The 8,516-nt window shown below is 28.2% G+C and overlaps 1 protein-coding gene across 3 annotated transcripts in view; it reads right to left on the reverse strand.

The window, feature by feature from the left end:
- Positions 1-8,516, reverse strand: part of Reph (Regulator of eph expression) — a 349,319-nt gene that overhangs the window by 147,820 nt on the left and 192,983 nt on the right. The gene's annotated exons all lie outside the window — the stretch shown is intronic.

Consider the following 8,516-nt stretch of genomic DNA (forward strand, 5'->3'; position numbering starts at 1 on the left):
ATTTGAGCAAATATTATAAAATCTACAACTCCTACGAAGATAAACGTCATATGCTACTTTATAGTACATTCAACTACCTTTAATTTGAGTGCTAACAGACATCTGTATGTCATATTGTTTTTGAGATATGGATTTTTCAAAATAAATACACTAACTTATGATTTGCAGTGCATTTTATGACTATTGAACGTTTTTTCATATTACATAAAAAATGTACTGAAAAACTGAGTAGTTAGATAATTTATTTTGAGAGGACTATACCTCAGGAACTATGAGACGTACAGATGTCTAATAGCGCACAAATTAAAGCTAGTTAAATGTACTATAAAGTAGTTTATAACGTAAATTTTCGTAGGAGTAGTATGCTTTATGTTAGTCGACAAAATAAATTCACAAAATGTTAATTTCTAGTTGTTCGGATACAATTATTTATTTTTTAAGAAATATATCTAAAAATACATACAATAAGACGTATATATGACTTTTAGCTCTCAAAATAAAGGTAATTTAACAAAATATTAAGTAGTTTATGACACGTATAAATCAATTTATTTGAGCAAATATTATAAAATCTACAACTCCTACGAAGATAAACGTCATATGCTACTTTATAGTACATTCAACTACCTTTAATTTGAGTGCTAATAGACATCTGTATGTCAAATTGTTTTTGAACTATGGATTTTTCAAAATAAATTCACTAACTTCTGATTTTTCAGTGCATTTTATAACTATTGAACATATTTCATAAAAAATTAACTGAAAAAATGAGTAGTTAGATAATTTATTTTGAGAAGACTATACCTCAGGAACTATGAGACGTACATATGTCTATTAGCGCACAAATTAAAGCTAGTTAAATGTACTATAAAGTAGTTAATAACGTCAATTTTCGTAGGAGTAGTATGCTTTATGTTAGTCGACAAAATAAATTCACAAAATTTTAATTTCTAGTTTTTCGGATAAAATAATTGATTTTTGAAAAAATATATCTAAAAATAGATACAATAAGACGTACATATGACTTTTACCGCTCAAGATAAATGTAATTTAACAAACTATAAAGTAGTTTATGACACGTATAAATCAATTTATTTGAACAAATATTATAAAATCTACAACTCTTACAAAGATAAACGTCATAAACTACATTATAGTGCATTCAACTAGCTTTAATTTGAGTGCTAATAGACATCTCTATGTCAAATCGATTTTGAACTATGGATTTTTAAAAATTAATTCACTTCTGATTTTTCAGTGCATTTTTTTTAATGAAACAATGCTTAAATGCTGTCTTCTTATGTTTTCTAGTATTGTTTGCAGTTTTAATGATATAGAGCTCTGAATGAAAAAAAAAATGTTTAACGTTTTGAAACAGCTGCCATTTTATTTTTTATTCTTCCTACCTATACTTGGCAGACTCATCAATTTTGACTAGTAATTATACACAGCTTTCATTAAAGTAATCAAAACTTAGGGATGAGATCACTGCCTTTTTTCCCTCTTCGGCTCTTCTACTATGGGAATTTAGCTCGAATCAATCCATATGCTTTATGTTAGTCAACAAAATAAATGAAAAAATGAGTAGTTAGATAATTTATTTTGAGAGAACTATACCTCAGGAACCATGAGACATACAGAAGCCTATTAGTACTCAAACTTAGTTTAATGTTGTAAAGCAGTTAATAATGTTTATCTTCGTTCAAGTAGTAGTTTTCATGATATTTGCTAAAATTAATATATTTCTAATTTTCCTGGAAAAATTCATATTCATATGCAACTATCATAACTATGAAAATAGACAACATAAACTACCTTTTTTTTTTTTTTTGTGCTGGCAAACATTTGTGCGTCTTATGGTTCCTGAGATAAATAAAAATAAAAATATTTTTCAGAAGAGCTAGAAAGCATTTTGTGAATTGATTTTGTAGACTATCATGAAAAAAATTACTACTCCTACGCAGATAAACGTCATAAACTACTTTATAGTGCATTCAATAAGCTTCAATTTGAGTGCTAATAGACGTCGACGTGCTTAATCTATACGTCGAAAGGCTTTTGAGATATTGATTTCTAAAATTTATTCATGGCTGATTTTTCAGTGCATTTCTTATGAAACGATGCTTTTAAAAATGCTATATCTCGGAAACTATTAAACGTAAATAGCTCAATTATGGCTCATATTTTAGCAAATTTACTTTAATTTGAATGATGTCCATTTAGATTTCCTAGTGTTTTTTATAATTTTTTTTTTAAACGTTTGGAAACAGCAGCCATTTTTTATTCTCCCTACCTATACTTGGCAGACTCATCAATTTCGACTTGTTATTATACACAGTTTTAAGGCAATAAAAATTGGTGTGAATTAGCTGTATTTTTTTCTTCTCATGAACTCTTTTAATATCTAGCTGTATACTAGTAGCTCAATGTACTAGCTTATTTGAGTTAAAATTCATTTCAGCTACAATTTTTTTTTTAGAAATAAATCTCACAAAATTTACATAAGAAAAGTCATCTGGCTTTATGTAAGACATATTTTATTTATTTTGTGTTTCACAGATAATTCTGCAAATAAACTTATAATTAAGTTTAATAAACGGCCTTTTACATGAACGGTGATGGAATAAAGTACTGAGATAAAATTTTCAACATGGTTTGAAAATGAGTTCCACATTTCTGTAGGGTCGTTTATTCATATGCATATTTATTTATTAAAGAGTCATACTTCATGAATGTAGCTTTGAATTCATAAGTTAATAATAGATGACTAAGGGCTGGGAGCGGAGTAGCAGAAAGAAAAGGAATTTAAACATCATAGCATGTCTAATTCAAAACAGTAACGTAATCCTAAGCTATCTACTACAAGTGTTCGCATCAAAGCGAGAGTTTGTTCTAGTTAAAATACACATATGTTAAAACACAATTTATAATCAAGATAATCAAATAGCCGGTATCTGTACACACACATGTATATATATATATATTTATAAATACTTATTTCTTTGACCCAGGAGGTAAGGAAAAAAAAAACTTATATATCATTGAAGATAAATTATAAAATTTACTTTTTAACACAAATAAAATATTAAATCAGTAAGTTACATATACGTTTAGAGCCGGTAAGAGCTTTAAAAACATTTTATTCAACCTTGTTGCTTGATGATCACCAATAAAACTTCTGATATTAATAAAACATGGAATATTTCTTGATATTTTTTTATAATTAATTATTATTTATTTATTTTTTTAATGTAAATATACAAATACCTAAAGTAGAAGAATTGACGCTATCACAGGAAAACGTGCAATTTTTATTAATCACGTTTAAGAATCTATTGAGTCGAAGAATTAATTAATAATAATTAAGTTAATAATTAAATACATAGATTAAATTTATGGTGAAAGGTTTATCATCAGAATGCAGTAAAAGAAAACAACAAATCAACAAGTACTTGCATAATATTGATAAGAGATATCAGTCATTCACATGCCAATATACACAGCGTTGTTTGATTAATTTAATATTAAAAAATGTTTCCACGTATATTACCATTAAAGCCCCTTCAATTTTTGTTTTAGTTTTCGAATAACTAAAAATCTCCCGGAACAATATGCTTGTTTAAAATTTGGTTAATTATTTACAATGGGAAACTTTTTTGTATTGTACATTAGAAACTCAAAGCGGTAAGAAAGGTCACAAGATATTTTTTTAAATATAATGTGCTCATTGGGATCTACTGGAGACAATCAAGTGGAAAAATAAAGAGCCGGGTAGAAAAAAGGCAGTTATCTCACCCCAATTTTTGATTAATTTAATGAAAACTATCTATAATTACTAGTCAAAATTGATCAGTCTGCCAAGTATAGGTAGGGGGAATAAAAAATTACGGCTGTTTAAAAACCTTAAAAAACATTAATTTTTCATTCGGAGATATAGCTTTGTAAAAAGCAACATTTCATAAAAATCAGTAGTTAGTTAATTTATTTTGAGAAATCTATATATCAGGAACTATGTGACGTACAGATGTCTATTAGCACTCAAATTAGAGCTAGTTTAATGGACTATAAAGACGTTTATGACCTTTAACTTCGTAGGAATAGGTCATACTCTCCTCACGCACTCTCACCTGATCAGAAAACTGCCACCTCCAACGTGCAAATATTGTCAGTCCATTCTTACGATTAGACATATTTTCGAAGAGTGTACTCACTATTTGCCAACAATAAACAGGATAGGACTGACCCCAAATTTATCCGAAACTCTCGCAGATGAGGAAGCTAAAATTACACGAGTATTTGAATTTTTAAAAGCACATCGCCTTCTTTATAAATTATAACTCCTCTTCGATTTTTATGTTATTTATTTATTTTTTTTATTTTATTTTTTAAAATTATTTTTCAATTTTTTTTTTATTTTTCTATTTTTTATTTATTTATTTATTTTATTATTATTATTTTTTTACTTTTACCATCCCATAGGCGTTGATGACCAGAAGGTTTTATGCCTTTAAGCAACAATCAACAACAACTTCGTAGGAATAGTAGTTTTCATTATATTTGCAAAAATAAATAGATTTATTGTTGTTCGACGAACAAGTTTGATTTATGAAAAACTCCATTTCAGAAACCATTGGACGTACAGATTTCTGCCAGCGCTCAAATTAAAGCTTGTTAAATTTACTACAAAATAGTTAGTCATAATTATCTTTGTAGGAGTTGTAGTTTTTATGATATTTGACAAAATAAACTCACAAAATGTTAATTTCTAGTTGTTTGTATAAAATGTCAGATTTTTGAAAAAATATATCTCTAGATCCATAAAACGCACATATGTCTTCCTAACACTCAAAATAAAGGAAAATTAACTTACTATGAAGTAGTTTATGACACTTATCTTCGTAGGGGTAGTATTTTTTATTATATTCACATATGAATATAAATTTGGCTAATGAAAATTTGTCTGAACAACTATAAATCAATTTATTTTAGCAGATTTCATGTAAACTATTGCTCCTACGAAGATAAACTAGCTTTAATTTGAGTGCTAATAAACATCTGTACGTCAAATGGTTTTTTTTAGATATAAATTTTTAAAAATAAATTCAGTAACTGCTGCTCTTTCAGTACTTTCCATACAACATTTTTATGAAATGTTGCTTTTTAAAAAGCTATATCTCGAAAAATATTTAACGTAAATAACTCTATTAGGGCTCATATTTCAGCAAATTTACTCTTCTTTAAATTATGTTCTCTTAGGTTTTCTTGTGTTGTTCCTACTTTTTAAGATATAGAGCTCCGAAAGAAAAATTAGTTTTTTTATCGCTTTGAAACAGCCGCAAATAAATTATAATTAAGTATGGCTATTTTATTTTAGCTAAATTTGTATTAAATTAATTTAATATATATAAAATTCTTGTTTGAGACAAATTTGTTTATTAGTTATAACAATAACATCCATATAGGCTCAACACTCTTTTATTATTTTTACACTCCTGCATTTCCGCCATTCCGGCTGATCAGACGTAAAAAATAAGAATAAAGACACAAATAGAACAGCATTGGTGCAACATTATCCAAAAATAAACACAATTTTGATTTCGAAAATACAATGATTTTGCGTAAAGAAAATAATACCTTCAGAAAGAAAAATGTTTGAGGATATTTATATATCATTGAGTAAATGTGAATTATACTGTTAATTTTAGATCAGATACAAAAAAATTGAACCTATTATGTATTATGCTGAAATTATAAGCAAAGTTAATTTATGATCATAATGTTTTTATTTTTGTTTTGTTAAGATAAATAATATATAATTAAATTTGATAGGTTTTAAATAGTAATATGAATAAATAAATTAATAAAAATAAAATTGAAGATATTATGAGGATATGGCAAACCTGAGATGTTGAGGTAGGGTGCTCAATGTAGTGTTGATATAGTGATTAAGTGACATAGAAATTGTAAACTAATTATTCTAATAAATATAACTGTGAAAATAATAGGTAATTCAGCACATTATAATGAAAATTAATTTATCAGTGCTTATTGTTTTGTAATATAAGAAGTTTTATAGGTAATTGACTAATGATAAAGATTGACAAAGGCTTGCAATAATGTGATAAAAAATGTTTGGCTGTGATAAGTATGAATAAGGTAGGAAATTTATTTTTTCATAATGTTTTTAGAATGAATTAATAATGAATGAAATGTAATTAGAAATGTTTTAATTGATAGATCCTTGAAAATCGCCGGAATGGCTGTAATGTAGGATTATAAAAATAATACATAAGTGTTGAGACTATATGTTTTTGTTATAACTAATATTTTTTTTTATTTATTTATTGATATTTACAACTGTATAAAAAATACAACAAGTAAATTTGATCATAATGACATAATGATATGATACAGCGTGTAGAGAAACTACCCAGTAGTAGATCTCTAAAAACAGTTTACAATAGGGGTATTCATGATCTTTGGTTTAACATGTTAAAGCGTGTTAAATGGAAAAACTCATGTTAAATCGAAAAAAATTGCCTTATTTTATCGTGGTAAAACGAAGCTGAGAGTCTGTTATTTGGTATGTTAAATGGAGAATGACGTCACAGAATAGACCAGTTGAGCTCGCCACCATTTTTGTTGTGACAGCTCAGTTCTTTCGTGTGTTGGTGGTATTCATATCCCTGTTATTAAACCAGAATGGATAATTTTAATGATACATTTGAGAAAAAAAAAAACAATGCAATTTCATTCTACTATCTGAAAATTTGTAAACGCTCGCCAGATAAAAATCTCACTATATGAACCATGTAATTATTCTTAGGGGACATATGTCCCAGAATAAAGTTATTTTTTCATTTCATTTCATAAGCTAAACTTTCACACAAATTCCACTTTTCACTCACTCTAGACATATTGTAATTAATTACTTAAATCAAAACTGAAGTAAACAATAACATGAAGGTCTGGAAGGAAGGTTATAAACATAAAGGCTTATACAACAAGTTGCTGAGAAAATCCGCCAGGGGCTTTTATGCATTTAACGTTTAACATGACTTCAAATAGGGCTGCTCACAATCTTATAGTTATAAAAATTAAAAAGGGAAAACATTTAACATTTAACACAACATCATGAATACCCCTAATATAAGGTCACGAGGCCATCTTCTTTTCAGGCGCCTCGGAGGATAACTAATAATTAAATTTATTTTCTGCAGATAATTATTTTCTGTTTTATTGTAACCATGAGTTGGGTTTCAGTGTAACCCTGTGGGTTCGGGAGTCCTCCTGGGTCCACCCAGCCTTAAAAAGTGGGTATCTGTAATTAGGTAAAAATTTTAGCGGTCGAGCATGATTCTGACCAAATCACCTCCTTGCAAAACCGCTGTTTTAGTAACAGTACTTCTCTACGAAGTCCTGGACCCCTGACCCTTTAGGGTTTGTAGCTATACTATATTGCGTATTTAATAGTTGTAAATATAAATAAATAAATCCAGAAATATTAATAGTAAATACGATTTTCGCTAAATTTATATTTGATGTAGGTATGACACAGTACCGTTCCGAGCCCTATGCTTACAACCGTACGTAGCAGCTGTACACAGCGATCATCCGACAGTAAAGATGTCTATCAACAGAGGAGAATTACGGCATATCGAGACACAGAAGGTGGATATGAATAATTTTGCTCATTGGGTCTATGTGCAACGGACCAAAGAGGAACCCTTTGAACCCAGGAACCTTTGGTATATTTGGGACAAAGGGTGGGGTACAAACATGGTTTATATTCGTTTGCCGACGGATATGCTTCACTTGCTTCAGTAATACTCCACAAATTCACAACAAAAAAAATTGTGCCAAGGCATCAAGGATCAAACAGTGTGTTAGCTCAGTACAGTAAAGTGCAATTTAAACACACTTTATATCGACAAAACCTTCCGGTCTGTAGCCGAGAGGGACGAGGCGAAAATCTTTGACCTAAGAGCAGGCCAAAACTGCTCATCCCATAAAATCGAAATATACACATCTTCCGTTTATCAACCTCAATCAAATTTTAAAGTTCTTATTTATTTTATTTAATGATATTTACAACTGTATTTACATAAAAATACATTCAGTAAATTAGATCTAAGATCATAATGAAGTGTTAAAGGCATGTAGAAAAACTACCCATTGATAGCACTCTAATAATATTTCTACAATAGAATTTATAGTTCTACGAACAAAAAAGATTTTTTTGTTGTTTCTTGTAAGGAAACATCTCCTTAGACAAGCGGTGAGAGCAGAAGTCCTTGAAAATTAGGTATATGATTATTTCAGATACACACCATCTTTTTTTTTTTTTTTTTTTTTAGAAAATACTTTAAACTTTAAGATTAATGTGCATATATTGCAGATTATGTTTTTACATTATTTTATATATCTATGCAATTTTATATTTATTAAATATGTATTACTTTTTCTTTTACTTCTTTTAGAATGTTCTTTCTTTATTAATATATTGTAAATGGGGA

Source organism: Halyomorpha halys, unplaced genomic scaffold (assembly GCF_000696795.3).
Source record: "Halyomorpha halys isolate HHAL.00 unplaced genomic scaffold, Hhal_1.1 Scaffold309.1, whole genome shotgun sequence".
Classification (NCBI taxonomy): Eukaryota; Metazoa; Arthropoda; class Insecta; order Hemiptera; family Pentatomidae; genus Halyomorpha; species Halyomorpha halys.